The 22183-nt window shown below is 42.8% G+C and overlaps 1 long non-coding RNA gene across 1 annotated transcript in view; it reads left to right on the forward strand.

Annotated features, from left to right (window-relative positions):
• LOC132649874 (uncharacterized) overlaps nt 1-22183 on the forward strand; it is a 241329-nt gene that overhangs the window by 193269 nt on the left and 25877 nt on the right. The window lies entirely within an intron of this gene.

The following is a 22183-nucleotide window of genomic DNA, read 5'->3' on the forward strand; positions in this document are numbered from 1 at the left end:
GCGAGGATGCATGGCTACTTGATACAAGGAAAGTCACAGACTCCCTCTACCCAGGTCCTTTCTTCTCTTTTCTTATTAGTTGAAAAATGACAGGAGAAAAGACTAGCTTCAGTCCTGGCTGGTTACTCAAGTGTTCATTTCTGCAGTGGACTTGGCTGACAGTGATTCCAGCTTTGTCCGTGAATAATCAGCATGGTCACATCTGGATTCGCATACTTACCTAAATGTAGACAAACCTAAATTATCTTGGTTTGGCCTGATGTATTTCTATCTTGTGTTGTATTTCTTTCTTTAAATATCTCATTCTGCCATCTCACGCCTCCACATCCCTCCTCTCTCCAAAGACTTAACAACAAAAATATGTGCTTCTCTCCCCTCAACCAAAAAGAGGGGGTTGGAGGGTCTAAGAAGATACTCTGTCCTTTCTTTAATGTGATCCAACACAAATTTTTGAATAAACATGACATGCAAATTATCGGAACATCTTTTAACAGCAGTGCTTTCAGATGGAGGGTATTTGAACGTCTTTAAATGAAGCTTAAGCAAGATCAGTCCTCACACCAAATAAGGAGCAAGCATTCAGGCAGTTGCGCACACACCAAGTCTTCCTTTTAATCCACCCATGCCCCCTCCCTCTTTATTAGAAAACACTTGAGACTTATCATGTACAGCAGATGGGAGTAGAAAATGCAACTTGAAGACAGTTATATAAATATATCCTTGATGTCTGTTTTGCTTTTCAATTTGCAACAAAAAGTACAAAGGTAGCTAGGCGAGCCAGCAAGGCCTCCTGTGTCTCCTGATATCCATTCCAGATGTTGGCTAGACTTCGTGGAGCCAGGCTTATGGCACTGGGGCTGGAGCCCTGTCTCCTCCTCCAGGTGGGATAGCTCACGCTGCTTCCCCCACAGGCTCCGGGCCTTGTACAAACACACCAGCCTCCACCACCTCTGCTGACCCTGTTTTACCTTCCTCTAATCCCTCACTCTCTGGTGGGTCCCAGATATGACCGCAGTATGTGTATTGTGTTATTGCTTATCACACTGCCTATCCCAAATGAGAAGCTTAAAGGAGGAGAAAAAGTAAATAGAAAGAAAAAAAAAGGGTAGTGGGGGAACGGCTCCAGCCTTGGGTAGTGTTTGCAGCCATGTGTGGCTCCTTCTGCTTTACCCTTGGAGCTCTAGTGTCTGGGGTGCCCCTTGACCCCTGAGCCTGCCAGAACATTAACGGCAGCCCTCAGTTTGTACGTGTGTAAAGGATTTTACACCATAATATGCTAACCTCTTGATTAAACATTACCAAGCACAGAAGGGCATCGTAAATCTTACAGGCGCCGACTTCATTTATCTGAATGTTCCTCACTGTCTAGAGACAGTAAACAAATGGCAGGGGCATTTGTTACAATCTGCAGGGACCCCAGAAGGGTGCTGTGAATACCTCATGCTCCACGTTCCCTCCCCCAGTCAGAGAGATACTGTATGTCTCTGGGGCTTGTTGCTTGGGTGAGCTGCTGAGGTATTTGCTGGAAGACACTGAAGTGAAAGGTTATTGGGTGAGACCAGGTTCAGCTCAAGGGGAATTCCCAACAGGGAGTGGCCTGGCCAATGGGCTCTCCAGATGCACAGATCTGTAGAATGGTCCCTAATTGAGAAAAGAGCAAACCACAAAGTCCTAGTGGAAAGTGCTAGAATGGATGGCAGACTTGTTGAGAATCTGTACCTCCCTAGTGAAATGAACCTCCCTTACAGACACTGCCAACAGTAAGGGTAAGGGAACATCAGTAAGCAAATACAGGCCGTGGGCTGGCTTTTCCTTTTGCCTTAAAAACACCTCCCCCCCCCCCTTTTCAGCTATAGCTAGGTTTAAATAAACATCTATGGGGGAGATCAGAAGATGTGTAGCAGAATGGTAGAATCAAGGGTAATCTTAATGCACTTTAGAAATACAGAACTCAACAGAAGGAGGTGCCATTCTGGAGGCTTTTGATGGGGAAACCCAAATCAACATGACTGCTTTCAGCTGTAATCAGATTTATTTCCACCAATAAGGCTTGGAGGCTGAGCATGCCAGGCAGGTACATAATCAGTGTTTCCCACACTGAGGAAGAATGCTATGACATGGTCAGGGTGCCAAAGGAGGGTTCAGGCTTACCCCAACAGGTCCTGTGCTAAAAAGGGAGACAGATCATAAATGCACTGGCCAGGATTTCAGAGTGGATAAGCTGTAGCTTCCATGCTAGTTGAGGAGGAGGCTCATACGTGTGAGAACACGTAAAAGGAGAACCTGGTGGGGGCTGGGGGTGTCCTTGGGGGTAGGCATCAGCCCTGTGTTCACAGAGAGGTGTTCCTCATTTGCACTGGAGGAACAAGTCACGCTGTGTCCATAGAGTAGCTTGTGTGTGGACCCATCCCTGCTATTCTGGTCTAAGCTCATGCAGCAGCCCGCAGCCCCAACATGTCTGCCTTTAGCCTCTGTCCTTTTCCTGTTCTCTCTGTTCAAGTCTTTTCCATCCATGCTCCAGAGTGTCAGACATGTCCTTTCTCAGGAATCTGGCTCTGTGTGGCTGTGCAGTCTCACTGGCTAGACGCTTCATCCTCACCCTGTGCTCCTTCTGACCCATACCTGAATGTTTGTCTTACTCTGTATTCTGCTTTTTAGATGTGTATGTCTCCAAAGTTGACAGAATGGACTGGGGCTTGTTTGGTTCTACATCTTGAGTAGAACGATCATCCGGTGCCCCAGGGAGCAAATACGGACAGTACAGCCATGCTTGGCACCTTCCCTCCTGGTCTCCATGGCTCCACCTATCAACACAGTATGTCTTGTGATCTGCCATTTGGATGTAAGAAACTGAGGTTTAAATATATACGTTTACTTGTTTGATATCACACAAATGCTGTTGTGAGAGAAACAGGAATGAACCCATGTGGTTTTGATTATATAGCCTTTGATTAGATATAGTTCTGTGAAGGAAACTAATAGCCAAGGATGGCCCTGGTGACTCACCTCTGTTCCATGTATTATGCCTGCTAGAAAGCCATTTAAAGACAGCCATGGCCCATTGCCATCACCTTTCATGAAGGGGCTGAGCATCTATCAATGAACAGAGGAGCCTATATTAAGCTTCATTGTTAGAATTCAAATGGGAAATGATTCCCATGGGTCCATGTGAAATGCTGCCATTTTGGAAAGCTGTGGAACCCTTACAAGGTGGAGCCTTACAGGAGAAAGTGTGTGGCTGAGGATGGAGGTTATGGGTTATAGGTCAACGCAACAGCTACCTTATTATCCCAATACCATGTGTCATCCCTTCCCTGCCATCACTGACTCAGGGATGTGGTCCAAATAAATCTTTCTTTCCTTGAGTTGTGACTGTCCAAAACGTGGTCACAGTTTTAAGAAAAAACAGCAAATACAGCCACTACCTAGGGCTTTCACCTTAGAGTTGTTGTAGTTATAGACACATGCTAGATATAAAGCAAGTGACCAAAAAATTGTTTGGCATTATTGTTCATCTCTTGCCTTGGGATTGGCAAAGAGATGTTCTCAGAAAAATGTCTAATCACTACAGAGTCCTAAAAAGGAAAGGGGGGGAGGACTCATCAAGGGTAATTCAAACATGGAGGTAGTAGGGGCTTGCTGGGGTCAATTCAGCATGGCAACCAGAGCAGGGTGGAGAAGCTGCCCCTGCTTGTGGCTGAACCAGTCCGAAGCTATGGGAACAATGAGTGGAGAGTGGCTTTTAAATATTTTTTCAAGTCTATAAATAAAACACCACCACAAGTGAATAAAATGCAGAGAACCAAAGGCACTCAGATAGTCTAGGATCTCTGGTCTGAGGACATTCAGACACCTCTGTTATGGGGTCTGTGACCTTGTTCTTCCAAGTACATTCTTTCAGGAAGAGATGTTAGAAGAAAAGGCTTTCATTTATGGTGAGTGTAGGAGAGCCCGGGTCAAGCAAAGCACGAGGGTAACTCCATCACAGGATTTGAGGGGCCTTGAATCCCAGAATCATTTCAGCTTGGTATCTGTTCTCTATTTGAAGACAATAACCTCAAGAGCTGCAGTGATAAAGAGTACCCTAAAGATCTTACAGAGGGAAGGAGCAGTCTCCCTAGAGATAGGGGTAAAGCATCTACCCATAGGGAGACTAGAGGAAAGGGGCTGAACACAGAAGGGATGTGTGCTGGAAGGTTCTGTAACATCGGAAGGAGCCTACAGTCTATAACTGGAGATTCCTTTCAAGATTACACAAAAGACCAAAGATTCCTAACTTGTAAAAATGATGCCTGAGGAGATAGAAATGCTACTTACATATTCAATCATAACTTGTTGTGTACTCCTCATAGATAGCTGGAAAAAATCATGTCATTTAAAACAACGTAAAAAAGAATTTTTGTGGTCATGGTGGCTTTGGTCTGTAATCCTAGCACTGGGGAAGCTGGAGGAGGAAGAATGCCATGAGTTTGAAGCCAGCTTGGGATACATAATGAGCGAGTTCCAGGCCATGTTGGAATGCAGAGAGAGACCCTCTCTTAAACAAACACAAGCCCCAAATCAACAACAACTACAAAAACAAAGCATCAGCCAGGAATATATATATATTTTAATAGCAAGGCATCTCTTACCAGTTAAACTCTAAAAGGAGAGACAGTGGTTGTAAGTTGTTAATGTTAGGTCTGGCAGGATAAATATGGGCAAGACAACGGTGTCCTGAAATGTGCCCCTGCAACCTGATTTGCATCTTCTGTGGTCAACAGCCCTTTACTTTTGCACAGTGGTAGGCCTGTATTATCTCTGGCAGGTGCCTTGGAAGTGCCAACAATAGTGACTGGCTTTGAGAAGCCCAGGCCATCCGTCTTGCTGTCAGTTCCCCAGGTTCACCCTGGGACGTGCGCTGTTTGTGGAGAAGAAAGTCTCAGCAGACTAGTGCATTAGCCAAGCCACAGTGCACTGCTCAAGATTCAAGGCCTCCTACAAGTCTCAGTTGCTTAGTCAAGGGGGCTTGAAAGGCCAGATCTGGACAAGGCACAGGATATCCAGCTAGGACTGAAACAGGCTTATGTAGGGCTTAGCATTCCTATGCTGTATTAGACATTCCTGGTATCTGTCATGAGCTGGGCACTATGCTCAAGTGTCTCGAGACATTCTTTCTTCCCCTTAAAAAATGTTTTAGTTTTCATTTTGAGGCTGTGTAGACCTGAGTGACCTCAAACACATAGAGAATCATCTACCTCTCCCCTCCTGAGTGCTGTGATTAAATGCATTATCAGCACACCCAGGTAGAAACTCACTGTACATATTTACTTGCTCTTGAATAAATGCATAATCCGATTGCTCTGTCTGGTCTTTATGGAGGCTAGAAATGGATAGACACACAGGTTTCAAGCAAGTGAAACCAGTGGCTGGAAAATTGTTTGGAGTGTTGGAATAGACAGGGAACTTGGTCCCCTTTGGCAGTCACAGCCTCTGCCTTCTTCAAGGGAGGTGACATCCAGTAGTCTAGAGCAGGTTGAAAATCACAGTGAATCCTGGCATTTTTAGGGCAGGAAGATGGTGATGGCTTACATAAACCAGAGGGTTTTGTTTTTCAAAATGTGAAGAAACTTGTGCTGGGAAAGAAATGATAAAGTAGGACGAAGGGCCACTCACGGCACAGGGAAAGGGCATTCCAACAAGAGAGGAATGGGTAAAAAAGATGTGGTTTGTATTCATAATGAAATGTTTTTCAGCCATAAAGAAGAGTGAGGTCATGTTTGCAGGGAACTGGTTGCAACTTCAGATCATGTTTTCTCTCATCTGTGGGCCCTAGACTTCACAGATACATAAAGTCTTATGTGTACCGATGGCATGAAAGTCAAAGCGAAACTTTCTAGGGAACAGAGGGTGATGAATGGGATCAGGCAGAAGGAAAATATGTTGGGACATGGAGGGAATGTGCTCAGAGTGCCTTATCTACTTGCACAGAATTGGCTTTATGTAAAAACCCATACGATAAAGAGAAAGGGGAAAGGATGTGAAGGAATGTGGCTGCGAGGTTGAAAGAAGCCCAGGGCTGTGAGCCTGGGTAGGGAGCCCTGGAAGCCACCCAGAGAACTTTATTCTTCATGTTTGGGGGAAGTACAAAGACTGCACACACATAACTAGGGAGCATCCTGGAAAGAAGCTGAGTACACCAGATTAGACCCATACAGCTTCCTGCACATGCCCACAGATGCTGAAATCTTTTAAGGAGATGCTTCCCCAAGAATGGTCTATGGGTTACTCCACGAAAAAATTCAATTTTTTTCTTGAGCATTTTCTAATTTTCAAGAATATTCTATAGTATAATATAGACATAACTTCTACTTCTCCATCCAACTCCTCCTCTGTCCCCAAAACACATCTTCTTTATTACTTTGTATACATATGTATACACACATATGAATATACACATGGTATGCATATATGTGTGTACATATGTATATATAAAATATGTACTTATATATTTATGTATACTATGTTTATATATTCTTGGAGGCAAGGCCTGTCTGTTTTGTGCACAGTGAGATGGTCAGTGTCATCACTGGCCTCTGATAGTTTCTCCCAACGCCATCTATGACAACTAAAATATCATCAGCACTGTCAATGCTTTTTAGAAGGGGAATTATTCCTGCTTGAAAATGATATAGCCTTATGTGTTCTAGATCATTCTATATTATATCCTGTTTACTTCTTTTTCAAGCTGTTTTAATGTACTGAATTGATTTCCTGAGTAGCTAACCCATTTGGGTTTGTCATTGAGCCATCATGTTATGGTGGGATTAGTGGCGTATTTTAAAATAGAGGATAGGTGGGAAATATTTCCAGCAGCAGGTAGTAGGGACTTTATAGTAAACAAAAGTCAGAGAACTGTTTGAAAACAAAAATGAAGTGCTTGGGGTGTGCCTTTCTCCGTCTGAAGATGGTGTACTCTTGAGAGGTATAGCTCTGTGTTCAGGGATGGTTTCTCTCTCTGGCCACCCAGCTGTCCTATCTCCCTCCAGTTTAGAAATCCAGATGCTTCCAGGATTAGAAATGTAAAATGAAGTCAGAATAACAGGTAAGAGGTCCACCTACCTCCCAACACTCTTGGTTCTGATTCCAACGATCCAACCTGCACCTTGGGTGTATATCCACTGCTCAGGTGCAAGCCATGACCATCAGAAAAGCAGGTAAGAAGTCCATCTGCCTATGGAACCTTCCCATACCCTCAATTTTCAAAGACCCAAGGCCCAAAGACCTAAGCCACTCCTGGGGCAGACATCCAATACTCAGGTTCAGGCCAGTTAGAAGTATAGGCCACATCAATCTGAAGAACAGGTACAGGGCATGACAACCAGAAGGACAGATGGGTGACCTTAGGCATAGACTGAGGTCAAGTAAGCCATCAGAACTCCAACTTGGGACAAAGACTCTTTGTTATACCAGAGACTACACCTGCCACCACAACTCCAGATAAGCAGCCCACCTCCACACTATCCCAATGCTTACTCTCTTCCTTATCATCATGTTATATCTCCTAAGTCAGATACCCCCCTGCTGGACCAAAGAGGATGTTAGACACCAGAAGTTCATGTTCTACTAACATGGACAGAGACTCCCCGCTGGACTAGAGGTCACATTGGCTACCAGAATATCAGGTCACAAGACTAGAAGACTAAAGAGGAAACAGAAACCAAGAAATAAAATACTCATCCAACAAAGAAAAACTGGCACCTAGACCTATAATCATCCCAAAACCCGATGCCTAAATGACAGCATAAGAACACAATCAACAGCAACTAGGGCAATATGGTATCACCGGAGCCCAACTTTCCTCTGATAAAAAGCCCTTAATATTCCAACACAGCTGAAACACAAGAAAATGAATTTTAAACCAACTTTATAAAGATGATAGAGGTCCTTAAAGAGGAAATAAATAAATCCTTTGAAGAAATCCAGAGATACAAACAAACAATTGCAAAAAATGAATAAATCCCTTAAAGAAAGCCAAAAACAAACAAACAAAAAAACCAAACAGTTGAAGGAAACAAATAAAACTGTTCAAGACCTGAAAATGGAAACAGAGGCAATTAAGAAAACACAAACAGATGGAATCCTGAAAATAAATATTCTCAGTAAGTGAACAGGAAGTACAGACACAAGCATTATCAACAGAAGAGCTAGAAGAGAGAATCTTAGGTGCTGAAGACACAATAGAAGAAATAGATATATCAGTCAAAGAAAATGTTAAATCTAAAAGTTTCCCAACATAAAACATTCAGGAAGTCTGGGACATGTGGAAAGACCAACCTACAAATAATAGGAATAAAAGAAGAAGAATTGCAGCTCAAAGGTTCAGAAAAATATTTTTTAACAAAATCATAGAAGAAAATTTTCCTAATCCAAAGAAGTAAATGCCTATAAGAGTACAAGAAGCAGACATGACATCAAATAGATTGGATCATAAAAATAAAATATCCTTGCCACATAATAATCAAAACACTAAGTATACAGAACAAAGAAAGTGGTAAAAGCTGCAAGGAAAAAAGTTCAATTAACAAGAGAAAAGGCCAATAAACATATAAAGGTAGGCCAGCTTCTCAACAGAGACTATAAAAGCCTGGGGTGATGTCTTGCAGACTCTAAGAGATGGATGCCATCTGTGACTGCTATACCCAGCAAAACTTTCAATCACTACAGATGGAGAAAACAAAATATTCCTTGACAAAATCAAGGAATTTAAACAATATCTATCTACAAACTGAGCCCTACAGATGCTACTAAAGGAGACGTCCAACCCAGGAGGTTAACTATACCAATGGTAATACAGAAAACAACAACAAAACAAACTCACACCAATAAAACCACCATCATCAAAAACAACAAAAAGTTAGCAATCATTGGTCATTAATATCTCTCAGTACCAATGGAATTAATTCCCCAATAAAAAGATACAGGCTAACAGAATAGATGTGAAAATAGGATCCAGCTGCTGTTGCATACAGGAAACACACCTCAGCATCAAAGATAGTCATTTTGTCAGATTAAAGGGTTGGAAAAGGATTTTCCAAGCAAATAGACCCAAGAAGCAATCTGATATAGTTATTCTAATATTTAACAAAATCTATCTCAAGCCAAAATTAATCAAAAGGTATGGGGAAAAAACTTCATACTGAAAGAAAAAGTCCACTAAGATGATATTTCTTAACATCTATGCCTCAAATACAAAGGCACTCTCATCTGTTAAAAAATTAAACATCAAACTTTACACATTAATAGTTGGAGACTTCAATACCCAATTCTCACAAATGGACAGGGCAAACAGACATTATGAACCAAATGAACCTAACAGATATCTACAGAACATTTCACTCAAACACAAAAGAACATACCTTCTTCTTAGCATCTATGGAATATTCTCCAAAACTGACCATGTACTCAGTCACAAAGCAAGTCTCAACAGATACAAGACATAACCTCCTGTCTGCTATCAGACCACAACAGATAAAGCTGGCTTTCAACAACAGAACTAACAGAAAGCCTATAAACTCATGGAAACTGAACAAATCTCTGCTGAATAACCACTGGGCCAAGGAGGTAATAAATTAAAGACTTTCTAGAATTTAATGAAAATGAGTGTACAGCATACCAAAACTTATGGGACACAATAAAAGCAGTGCTGAGAGGAAAGTTCATAGCAGTGAGATACTGGAGAGATCATGTACTAACAACTTAACAGCACACCTGAACAAAAAGAAGCAAACACACTCAAGAGGAGTAGATGGCAGGAAATAATCAAACACAGGGCTGAAATCAATAAAATAGAAACACAGAGAATAAGAAGTATGTGGAAGTATCAGCATTCCTGATTTTAAGCTGTAGTACAGAGCTATAGTAAAACCCACTTGGTATTGGAATTAAAACAGACAGGTTAATCAATGGGATCAAATTGAAGACCCAGATGTAAATCCACACACTTATGACAAAGCCAGAAATATACGATGGAAAAAAGAAAGCATGTTCAATAAATGGTACTGGTCTAATTGGATGTCCACATGTGGAAGAATGCAAATACATCCTTGTCTATCACCCTGCACAAAACTCAAGTCCAAGTGGGTCAAAGACATCAAAATAAAGTCAGATATACTTAACCTGATAGAAGAGAAAGTGGGGAATAGCCTTGAACGCACTGGCACAGGAGACAACTTCCTAAACAACACACCAATAGCCCAGGCACTATGAACAACAATCAATAAATGGGACCTCATGAAACTGAAAAGGTAAGACAAAGGACAAATAGGACAATAGCAGCCTACATAATGGGAAAAGATTTTCACCAACTTTACAACAGTAATAATAATCTAGTTTAAAAAATGAGGTTGAGATCTAAACAGAATTCTCAACAGAGAAATCTCAAATGCTTGAGAAACATTTAAAAGAAATATGCAACATCTTTAGCCGTCAGAAAAATGCAAACCAAAATTACCTTGAGATTCCATCTTATACCTGGTCAAAACCACAAGTGACGGCTAATTCTGGCAAAGACTCTCCATTGCTGGTGGGAATGCAAACCTGTACACCCAAATTGGAAATAGATACGGTGGGTTTTTTGTTGTTGTTTGGGAATTGATATACCTCAAGACCCAGCTATACCACTCCAAGGTATAAGCCCAATAAATGCTCCGTTCTACCACAAAGACATTTGCTCAACTATGTTCATACCTGCTTTATTCATAATAGACAGAAACTGGAAACAACCAAGATGTCCCTCAACTGAAGAATCGATAAAGAAAATATAGTACATTTCCACAATGGAATACTACTCAGCAGTTACAAAAGCAAAAACAAACAAACAAAAATGATTACATGAAATTTGGAAGCAATCATCCTCAGTCAGGTAACCAGACGCAGAAAGACAAACATGGTCTGTACTCACTTATTAGTGGATATGAGCTGCTAAGTGAAGTGTAATTGTGCTGCAATCCACAGATTCAGAGAGGCTAAGTAAAAAGAAAGGCTCAAGAGTGGATGCATGGATCTCCCTGGGAAGGAGAAATAGAATAGATCTTGAGGGTAGACTGGGGGTGGCTGTGTATGAGAGAAACGAAAGGGATCAGGTAGGGATGTGGAGGGAGGGAGTACTGGGAAAGCTGACTGGAACTGGGGGCTATTTCAGGGACAAGGTGGAAACCTAATTCAATAGAAACTCCCTGAGGACCCTACAAGGGTGACCCTAGTGAAAATTCTTTGTAATGGAGAGTAAGTAGCCTAAACTGGCCATCTTCTATAACCAGCCAAGTCTTCTCATGGAGTGAATGGGACATCAACCCAGCCACAAAACCATTTGACATACAATTTGTCCTGCCTGTAATATGTGCTGAGTAAAGATGGTGCAGAACTTGTGGGAGTGGCCATCTAATAACTGGTCATGGTTGAGACCTGGGCCATGAGAGGGAGCTCATGCTTGACACTGCATAGAGGGCCAGGAACTAGGGGCTGGATAGACACCTAGAAAAGAATGAAACATTATTGGCAAAGCCAAACCAAACCCAAACAGTAGTCCATGAAATGATTCCTAGTGATATTCTTCTATACTAACAGACTGGAAACCTAGCATAATTGTCATCAGAGAGGCTTCATCCAGCAACTGACGGGAGCAAATGCAGAGACCCACAGCCAAACATTAGGCGGAGCTTGGAAAATCATGCAGAAATGGAGGGAGGAAGGATTGCAGGAATCAGAGGGGTCAAGGAGAATGTAAGAGCATGGCCCACAGAATCAACTAACCAGGGCTCACAGGGACTCAGATACTAAACCAATAGAGAACCTGTGTGGGTCTGACCTAGGTCCTCTGCATATATGTCATGGTTGTGTAGCTTGGTATCTTGTGGAAATCTCAACAGTGGGAGCAGGGAGTGTCTATAATACTTTTGCTTGCTATTGGGACCCTTGTTCTCATATTGGGTTGTCTTGTCCAACCTTGATATGAAGGTATGTGCCTAGCCTTATTGTAACCTGTTATGCTATGCTGATTTAATATCCCTGGGAGGCTTGTTCTTTTCTGAAGGGACATGGAGGAGGGGTGAATATGGAGGAGAGGGAAAGTGGAAAGAGATGGCCTGGGAGGAGTAACTGTGGCTGGGATGTAATATTTGAAAGAGGAAGGAAGGAAGGAACTTGAACCCCCCTCAAAAAGTAAAAATAAAAACAACAGCATGGATGATGATATGAAATAACACCCATCCTTTGACAATTGACTCCATGATAATTTTAGGAAGCAGTTTCTTCAACATAAGGATTTGGAGAAGAGGATGAGATGAAAGAAAGACTAATGATAAAGGAGAGAAAAAGAAATATATTGATTTAGGCACTTGCCATGCATTTTCCCTTCTAGAAGCTTCCTTTGACTCACGTTTCTTATACTTTTTTCACCCAATGTCCTAATAAAGCCTTCTGCCATAGATTGTGTATGAAATGCCTCCTATGTCAATGTCCATCCTGAGGTACCATTGAGAGGTGGAACTATTAAAGTGTGACCTACTGGGTGGAAGTAGGGTCACTGGGAGGAGTAACTTTGAAAGGGATATTGGCACCCCAGACACTTATTTCTCTTCTTTGTTTCCAGCCACCATGAAATGAACCGGCCTCTGCCACCACAGGTATAAAGTAAAGGGCTCTCGCAGGCTGAATCATGGCAAACACAGCCCCAAGCATGGCAAAGGTGGCACCAACAGGTTTTGCCTTTTACCTTTCTCCCTCTTGCCAAACTTTTAGATTGCATTCCTGAAGCTAGCTACCAAGGTCTGTTCCCTTATTTGGCCACTTGAGACTGGTCATCAAGGTCCAGCAATCAAAATTCATTATTTCGACTAACCTAGTTAAAATACCCAATGAGAACTCACCAGCATGTCCTCACTCATTCTAACACAGACCTCCTCCCCTTTTTGCCTCTTAAAATTAACACTTATAAAGCTATTTGCTACTGTTTCTGACCGATTCAGCCACCTTGTCTTTTTTGCCTTGCTTAATAAAGGATCTCTTTGCATTTGGTTTGTCTTCAGAAATTGGTGTTGGGTGTGTTCTGTGCCTAATTGGAGTCTAGAGCAGAGCACTGAAAGGCAAATATGCAGTTCTCTTCACAAAGCACCAGGACTAACAAAATACAGGCTGAAACCTTCTGAAATCAAAGGACAAAAGAAATGTCTTCTCTTTCAAATTGCTTATCTCAGCTACCTTGTCACTATGACCAAACAAACAAACAAACCTAGCCAGCCCCTACATTAAAGACGTTCCAAGTCCTACTCTTCTTAGTCACACTGGACTTTGAATTTTCTGATGATGGAACCTTGTCTCATTGACTTACATCCTTGGAAATTCTTTTCTGGCAGATGAATGGTACATAGTAAGCAGATCCGAGTAGATGGACGTACCTAACAGTCTTGAATTCACTTGCTCATCCAGCTGAGCACTAGTCAGAGCCTATGATAGATAGGTTTAGTCTCTTGTCATGAAAAACCCCTTCAAACTCCTGTCTGCAGATTCCTGGGACGTAGCCTGCAAGGGATTTGGTGTACAATTTATGACAGGGGCTCCTTCCTGGATACTAAGCCTTTGTGTTTAAATGCTTCTAGCAAAAACACAAACTGAGCTTATGGGAAAGCATGCTTTGATGGTGCCATCCTCTGGGCTTTATGCAAGTGGCTTGGCTGGGCGCACATTGTATGCTGTGGTCTCCTGTGAGCTCTGTGCCCTGTTCAATTGTTGCATTTAATTGGGCAACAGCTGGTGATAATTTTCTGTGTATGGAGTGAGGGAATTGGTGACTGATTGGCTCTTTACCTCAATTTCATTGTCTTTGTTTTTGCCCTTTCAGGTTTTGTAAAAGAGAAAGTGTGAGACTGAGGAATGGGGAAGCCCAGGTACGAAGGCCAGTCTTGAGATTTTTCAGGTTGAGCAGAATGGAGGGCTTCTTCAGGAATGTCTCTGGGGAGAAGGGCATGGGTGCTTTAGAGATACCTCAGAAATCTATCAAGTCAATATCCTGCTCTCAGAGCTATTAAAGTAGGCACAGAGAAGCACCATAGCTTATCTGAGACTGCCCAGTATGCAAGTGCTGAGGGCACCTCCATCCCCCCTCATCCCCACCCCCAGGTCTCCCAGCCTTGCAACCTATTCAGTACCAGGGTGAATCATTCAAACACCATCTCCACCTACCTTATCCTTGCTCAAGCTTAGGAAGGCATGAGAGAAAAGCAGAGCCACGAGAATTTTTTTTTTTTTTTGTCTTTTTGGTCTTTGAAGTCCTCCATCTATGAACCACAACGTTGAGAGGTCTGAAAACAACACAGAACAAAGAAGACCCCAAAGATGGTGGTAATCTTGCTTCCCTAGATTAAATGAGCTGCTGTAGTAAGCAGGGCTCCAGAGCTGTCTGTCATGGGGACACTGCATGGTGCCTGGCAGCTGAACATGATGCTTATAGACCTGCCAGAAATCCCAGGAGACAAGGCCATTCAAAGCTGAAGTCATTGAAGAAGACCAGCCACATGGCATCACTGGGAAATAACAGCACTGGGTTCCAAGACTGCTTATGATTCTGGCAGCCAAGCCTCCTGCTAAGCGTGTGGCTGGGCTCTGACACTTATTCCATCCCTCTACATTGTCTGAAGTGTTGTGTCATTTCAAACAACCTGGGTGATGAATAGGTAGAGATGGAAAGACAATAAGAACTAGATGGGATATAAGAATTTCCCAGCAACTCCTGCTCTGTTTATGTGTTGACAGGATATATTATGTTTTGGGCTCCTGTGATGGATCTCACTACACCGGAGCACTCCAAGGCTCATATGGATGGGCATAAGGATGAGGCAAAAGAACTAACCAGGAAGGAAGTGATCCAGGGAGTGGTCTAGCAACTTGGACAGGTTGGATTCTCTATTATTGTGATGAAACACCATGACCAGAAGCAACTGCGGGAGGAAAGGGCTTATTTTACTCACACTTCCACATCAAAGTTTATCACTGAAAGAAGTCAGAGCAGAAACTCATGCAGCTCAGGAACCTGGAGGCAAGAACTAATGCAGAGACTATGGAGAAACATTGCTTGCTGCTTGCTCCCTTTGGCTTGCCAGCCATATATACTTCAGGACCCCCTTCCAGGAATGGCATTACTTACAGTGGCCTGGTGGACGTGTTTCCTCAGCTGATGTTCTCTCTACCAGAATGACTCAAGCCTGTGCCAAGTTGACATAAAATCTAGCCAGTACAGGATAAGATTAAAGTAAACTCGCCCCTTGTTGGATGAATGACATTTCATTTCTGTCCTCAGACTAAGAAAGCCAGGATGGAGTTCACTGGCCAAGCATTTTGGTCAAATTGGTGAGCTCCAGGTTCAGTGAGTGGCCCTGCCTCAAAAAAATTTAAGGTGGACAGTGATTGAGGAAGACACCTGGTGTTGACTTCTGGCCTTCACATGTACACGTATGTGCACAAGTGGATCTAGAGATACATGGAAACACACATATACAAATATACACTAAATAAAATATTAACAAATTAAAGATGGCTGACAATGAAGCTGGAGCCCAAGGAGACCTAGGAGGGACCTGAAATGAAGTTTCTGTTGATGGTCTGGCTGGAACTGTGAGTTAAAGACTCCAGCCTCCCCGGAATCTAGTTTCTGCATCTGTGAAATAAAAGACCACTGCAGATCACCAACTAGACCCCTACCACATGGAACCACTTATTAGCTGGGCCTCCCAGGAAGAGGGCTGGAGCTGGGACAGAAGTTCAAGGCCAGAGAGCGCCACCCTGCAATTGAGCTGATGTCTGAGAGGAAAGACTCCGCAGATCACTGAGGAGTAAATAGAGGGTCCAGGGACTCCATTATTCAAATGAGGTAAGAGTTGGCTTGGGACTTGGCAAGTGAATTTGGACTTTTGCTGTACTGAACTCAAAAGATCAGTATAAATAAACAGAGGACCTTACCCAGGCAGGACAAAAACTGCCTAGAGACATGCTGTTTGGGCCATGGGACTAGAGATTAGAATCACACTCCAGGCTCTTTGCAGACCAGGGCTTCCTTTGAGGAACTCCCAATGGAAGGCAAGACAACTACCCCATGCCCTAATAGCCTCAGTGTGATTATAGCTCACCAGGTGTTATTTACAGCTGTTTCATAGGGCCAGCTGGAGGTGTGTCATTAGGTTTTATTCAGGCCACCCACATATACTTCATCACCCTGTGGTAATATACAGCAGTCATATCCTTTCTAAATATATTTTTTAAAATCATGGTTACATCAATGGAGCATGCATATCCTAATAGGGCTTGTAAATATGAAAAATGATACAAGGCAAAAACTCAGATTCTACGGGGACTTTCTTTTTTTTTTTTTAAAAGACAGGATTTCTCTGTGTAGCCTTGACTGTCCTGGCCTTGCTTTGTAGACCAGGCTGGCCTCAAACTCACAGCAATCTGCCTACCTCTGTGCTCACTGGGGCCCTTTGTATAGACATCAAGAATCGGAATTTTCTCTTATGTAGATGAACTAAGTAAAAATATGATTATGCACAAGCACACCAGTGCGTGAAGCTGGGAAGCATGGCCTGTCTATGAATGCATAAACAGGAGAAAGGCAATGATTTACTTCTTATCCCAGAACCAGAAATCCTCTAGTCAAATGGTGTGGGCATGAGAATGTTAGTGTATGCACAGGAACTAGCTGTGCAGTGCTCCACCCTTAAGCGCCATACTCCTCCTGAGTGGGGGTGGTTTTGCCAAAGTTAAGCCAGGCAGAAATGCCACCAGTGGGATTTCTCTATAAGAAACAAACCAGAAAAGCCTTTAACAGCAACTGAGCCCCCACACAAACCAACATGACATTTCAGATTTCACTGAAAACAGGCCATGATCACACAAGAACTATGGCAGAACAGTATCTGGGAAGGGTTCACGTGTAGAGTTAATACTTCCGCAAACTCTCACAGATATGGCACTGTGGAGATAAGTTTGTTGATCTTCTGTAACTGGGTTTTGATGCCAAGAGCATACCATGTACTCTGTGGGATTCTTGGAAATGGACAAAGCACTGGTAAATGGTAAAGCAGGGAGGATCTCCCTCTACCCTGATTATAGGTCTTGTGCCCCATTCCTGGAAGAAATGAACAAGAACTGGCATGCAGTTGTTAAGTCTAGAACCCACCTTCTAGGAAGAAGAGAGAAAGGCATTATGGAGTTTATGTGCACACTTGCCTGCAGCCATTCTCACAGGAAGTCTGAGGAGACCTGTTCACCCTTGCTGTCCTGGGGCCACACAGAGGGCCTGGGGGTGTACACAAAGCCAAAAGATGTCCAAGCTGGTGATGGACAGGCTTTTCTTTGTGGAGTCACAGTCGAGAAACTTCCCATGTGCACCCAGGATTTTGTTTTGAACTGTTTAGCAATTTTACACAGCTTTCCACTGCCTCAAGGGATGATGAATTTGCACTTGAAATTCATTCCAACTTGAAGATTATTTACCACTATTTCAAGGAGTGTCACCAAGTTTGTCCAACACACACAGACACACAAGGCCTTCCTCTATAGCCTGAAATACCCAGTTCATGCTCCAGGCAAGAGGGAACTGGAGCTCAGTTGGACACAGCGCCAGGACATTTGGCTTCCCAAGTCCTAATCTAGTTTGTATAAGCGTCTGACGCCCTAGGGCAGCCAGAAGGAGAGTGATGGGATCCAGGCCCCAGTTCACAGGGGGAGAAACTCGAGTCTACAGAAAGCCCTAAAAATGCTATGGGTCATTTACTGAACCCCAAATGAGAAAGTTCAACAGCATATCTGCCCATGACTCTTCACTCAGAATGAGGTTCTGCTTGGTTTATTCTACTTCACTTTGCTGTTTGTGAGACGCGGTTTCACCTTGAGCTCACAGTAATCCTCTTGCCTCAGCCTCTTGAGCACTGGGATTGCAGGCAAGTGCCACCACTCCCGGCTGAGACAGCACTTCTCTGGCAGAGGTGAGCATTGATGGTTTGGAGCTTCAGTCCACTCACCTTGTGGGAGTAGGAGTAACTTGCTGGCTTCCTGGAACTTGAATAAGAATCAGGGATAATTCCCCCTTACCCTCACCCCATCCCAGGTCTTTTGTATAGAGCCAGAAGTTCCTGTTGTTCTTTTTGAACTTGGGACAAATCCTGTTAGATCAAATCTCAGGACATCCATGTCCTTAGTATCTTTTCTGTTGGAACCTCAAGCTCCTTGCTAGATCTCATCCTCAGATTGAGTATCGTTCCTGGAAACAACCATGATCAGGAAATTCTTGTATGGTAACAGTGGCGTTGCCTCTTGCTCCCATGGGATTCATGACTCATGCTGTCTCCTTTCTTAGAGTCTAGCAATACTCTCTTCTCTAATGACTATTAACATGGCAGAAGCAATGCAGTATCATTTCAAAGACAGAATCATAACAAGATTATAATGGTTTCTGCCTTGGTGAATGGCTCTCTTGATCTTATTCTCTATCTCTCTTTCTCCTTTAACCTCTCACTTATTATTTCACCCTCTTGCTTTTCTGGACTCTGTATCTCTCACCTCAACAAAGGAGAAAAAAGTTATCATATAGTAAGCCCACAGAGGTGGGACTGCTCTTTCTGGTCAATATCTACTGAGGCCCTGTGACCTGTGAGCAGAAGTAAGAGAGAGATGGCCTTTGAGCTGATGACTGTGGTGGTATGATGAATGGCCCTCCTGTGATACTCCCTGGCAGGAGGTGTGTTTGTATACATCTCAGCAGATCACAATGGAATCAATCCTTTGGAACTGTGGCCAGGCTATCACCAATTCCATGAGGCCAGGCTCCAGTGAACCACTAACTTCCTGCAGAGAAACCTCCCCCTTTTTTATAATTAAATTTTTAATTTTTAAATTAGTTACAGGTTATTTACTTTGTATCCCTTTCCTCATTTCCTCCCAATCCCACCCTCTCAAAGTCCACTGATAGGGGAAGTCCTTCTTCCCTTCCATCTGACCCTAGCTTATCAGGTTTCTTCAGGACTGGCTGCAATGTCCTCCTCTGTGGTCCATGGCAGCTCAGAATCCAAGTGGGTTCCCTAGTAAGGGGAACAGGGACTGTTTCTGACATGAATTCAATGGCTGGCTCTTTGACCCCTCCACCCCCCCAGAGGAGCAGCCTTGCTAGGTCACAGAGAAAACCTTGCTTTTTAAATGCCTTATAACCTCCTAAAACAGCACCCCAAGCTAGAGACCAACTCTTCAAACATTTAAGTGTATGAGTGAACCATAGCACTAACTCTCACACTTATTGTGAATGAAAAGTTCAAGTTCCTTAAAATGGCCTCTGTAGTGAAAAAGGCACCATTGTTTGTGGACATAAGAAGATTTCCAAAGTCCTAATGTGAATGGATTTGAAAAGATCAACCAGCTGGTTTGAGAATAATGAAGAAAACCACTTATTCATAACGGTTAGAATTTCACCACCAATGCTTGCTTTTATGTTTGCTTTATGTTTGCTTTCCACATCCATTCACCCATGTAATGATCAATCCCTGTGCCTCCATCCACGAAGCGGTTCTGCCTGCAGTCACTGCTGTGAGCAGCTTCTATCCTCAGGACAAGCAGGAGGCAGATGGTGGTTCTCTCCTTCTGAGGGAGGGAGGATGCTGCCTCATGCCCACCAGGGAAAGGAAAGCTAAATCCATCATCTATGTGGTGTGACACAGAGCTATGCAGTAGGCTATATATTCCAAAGATTGCCTTCAAAGATTCTCTCTATCTCCAGGCATGAAAGAACTGCTGCTATTTAAGCACTGTTGTGTAAATCTCAGGGAGTGGTGGGTCCCGAGTAGAACAGTGGAGTGACCCCTTACCAGTGTGTGGGCAGCCTCATCCAACCTTTGTGACAGCAGGATCGAGCTGCTCATGGGAGTATGTACTACCTGGCTGAAGTAGTGCATGGTGTAGTTTGTCACAACCTCATGTGGAGACCAAAAGCCTCAAGTCACCTTCTGTAAAGCTGCACTTTGATCTGTATTCCCCTCTGAGCTATAAGCCAGCCCAAGAAGCGTCCAGAGAACCACAGGTAAAAACAGACCTTGGTAACCAGTGTCTTAGAGACCTTTCCCTACAGGGCCTTCAGGCTGGCAAACACAACTTTGTCATAGGAATCGTGCCAGCAGTGAAACAGAAAAGCAACAGAAACAGCCATAAATTTTGCCACTAGATTGTACCCCTCTTGGTTAGCTTGAAAGCAGATATGGAGAAACAAGGGATCGGAGAAAAAAAAAGCAACACCGAGAGGGAATGAGATGATGCAGAGAGAACAGCCTGAGGGAGTGCTGGGCCGGCTTCCTGAGGCTGCCGCTGTGAGGCATCATGATGCAGGCTTGACCTCACTCACTCTGAAGTCTGTCTAGGACATATTTCCCTACATCTTTCAGGTTGTGGAAGCTCCAGGCATTTCTTGACATAGGGATAATACCACCCTAATCTCTGCTTTTGTTACCTCATGACATTATCCCTCAAATAAATGAGGCTCAATAAAGTCCCTGCAGCCTTCCCTTATTCTTTAGAAAATAAATTCTGTATGGATCAAAACAATACTGTGAAAACATCTCTCTCAACTCACCACTGAAAATCTTTGTGAATGCACCCACAGTTTCAAAGATGGGAAAGGTAAAATTAACTCTTGGCACAGCTAGAAAAGTATCCTTAAAAAAATGACTTGTCAGATATATCTATTTTAATCTCAATAAACAAGCTTAAAGAAAAATGATGATCAGGCAAATTTATTTATAACAAATAGATAATGTTTGTAATATACCAGGCGTGCTTGAACAAAAGTATTTCCAAAGTACAGAAAGTTAATGAAGAAATTAGACAAGTATAGAAAAATATCTGCAACTTTTCTTCAAATAGCATCTTTTTGTCATGTAAAGTATTAACAGCAGTGGCCTGGATTAGAAGGCTAGCCTTTGTAGGACAGAAAAAGGAATAGAATACTCAAAAAGAAAAAAGGCAGGAAGGCTCCGCAGATGTAAAGAAAACCTGGACAATTGGGTACCATAGAGGTCAAGGATAGAGTATTATTTTGGAAGAGCAAAAGTGTTTTGTTGGTGTTGGGTTTATGTGTGTGTGTATTGGGGGGGGCATCTCTTCTTACTTCATGAGACTAAAAGTTTGATAAAGCCAAATTATGTAGAAAAGTTAAATAAATAATTACTGATAAACTTATCAGAGTTTCCTAATAGATAATTGATAAATGGCAGTTTGGATAGATGATAAAATAGATGACAGATAGTAGATGAGAGGTGATAGATGATAGACAGAAAACATGACTGATTGATTGATGACTAGATGATATAAATAGATGATGAAAGAGAGAAAAGGAGACCTGAGAGGTTGGCAACCATCTGAGTAGGAGTAATTTTATGTCAGGGTAGCAGTATGTTAAGGTCCTTATCAATGGGCCTAGAAGTTAATGGAGTTGAGACAGTAAAGAGCAGACAAACATTTAATGAAACTAGGATGTGACTAGAAGGAGAGGCATATAGCCCAGAGGTTAAAGGATTCCACAGCAGGGTGCTTTGTCTATTATTTGTTCCAATAAGTAAGATCTGCTTCCATTATCCTGAAGATAATATATTTCTTGGAGTTTGAGGATGATGGTGCTGCCCGCAAACAAAGTATTCTCTTAAGTGGAATGGGAAGGAGATTGAGATGGCTACTAAGTCACAGGAGTGCCTGTCAGTTCATTGAGGAAGTCGTATCAATCACATCACGTAAAGTTGTTTTACCAAATAGTCCTGTAATCTCATTGGCTTCTCATAATAGTCTATTTTCTCTATCCCCTCCTATTTCCCCATCTTGCTCTTTCACCCTCCATCTCTCTCTTCCCCCACTCTCAATAGTGTTAGCCCTCCAGGTCAGTAGTGGTATTAATCGTGTGTATATAATACTTTATCCCACCCAGAAACAGAGGATCCTTTTATCAAGTGTCCATAATCCCAAACACTGCCATTCCAATGCAGTCAACCCCTAGAAGAGAGAACTCAGATGATTGAGCAGGAAGACAGAAGTTTTACTTGAAAATGGCATTCATCCTTTCTGCCAACAAATACTTTGGTCCAAACACTGTCATTTGTGCCCAGAGCTGTAAGAGTGCAGA

This window comes from Meriones unguiculatus, chromosome 1 (genome assembly GCF_030254825.1).
Source record: "Meriones unguiculatus strain TT.TT164.6M chromosome 1, Bangor_MerUng_6.1, whole genome shotgun sequence".
Classification (NCBI taxonomy): Eukaryota; Metazoa; Chordata; class Mammalia; order Rodentia; family Muridae; genus Meriones; species Meriones unguiculatus.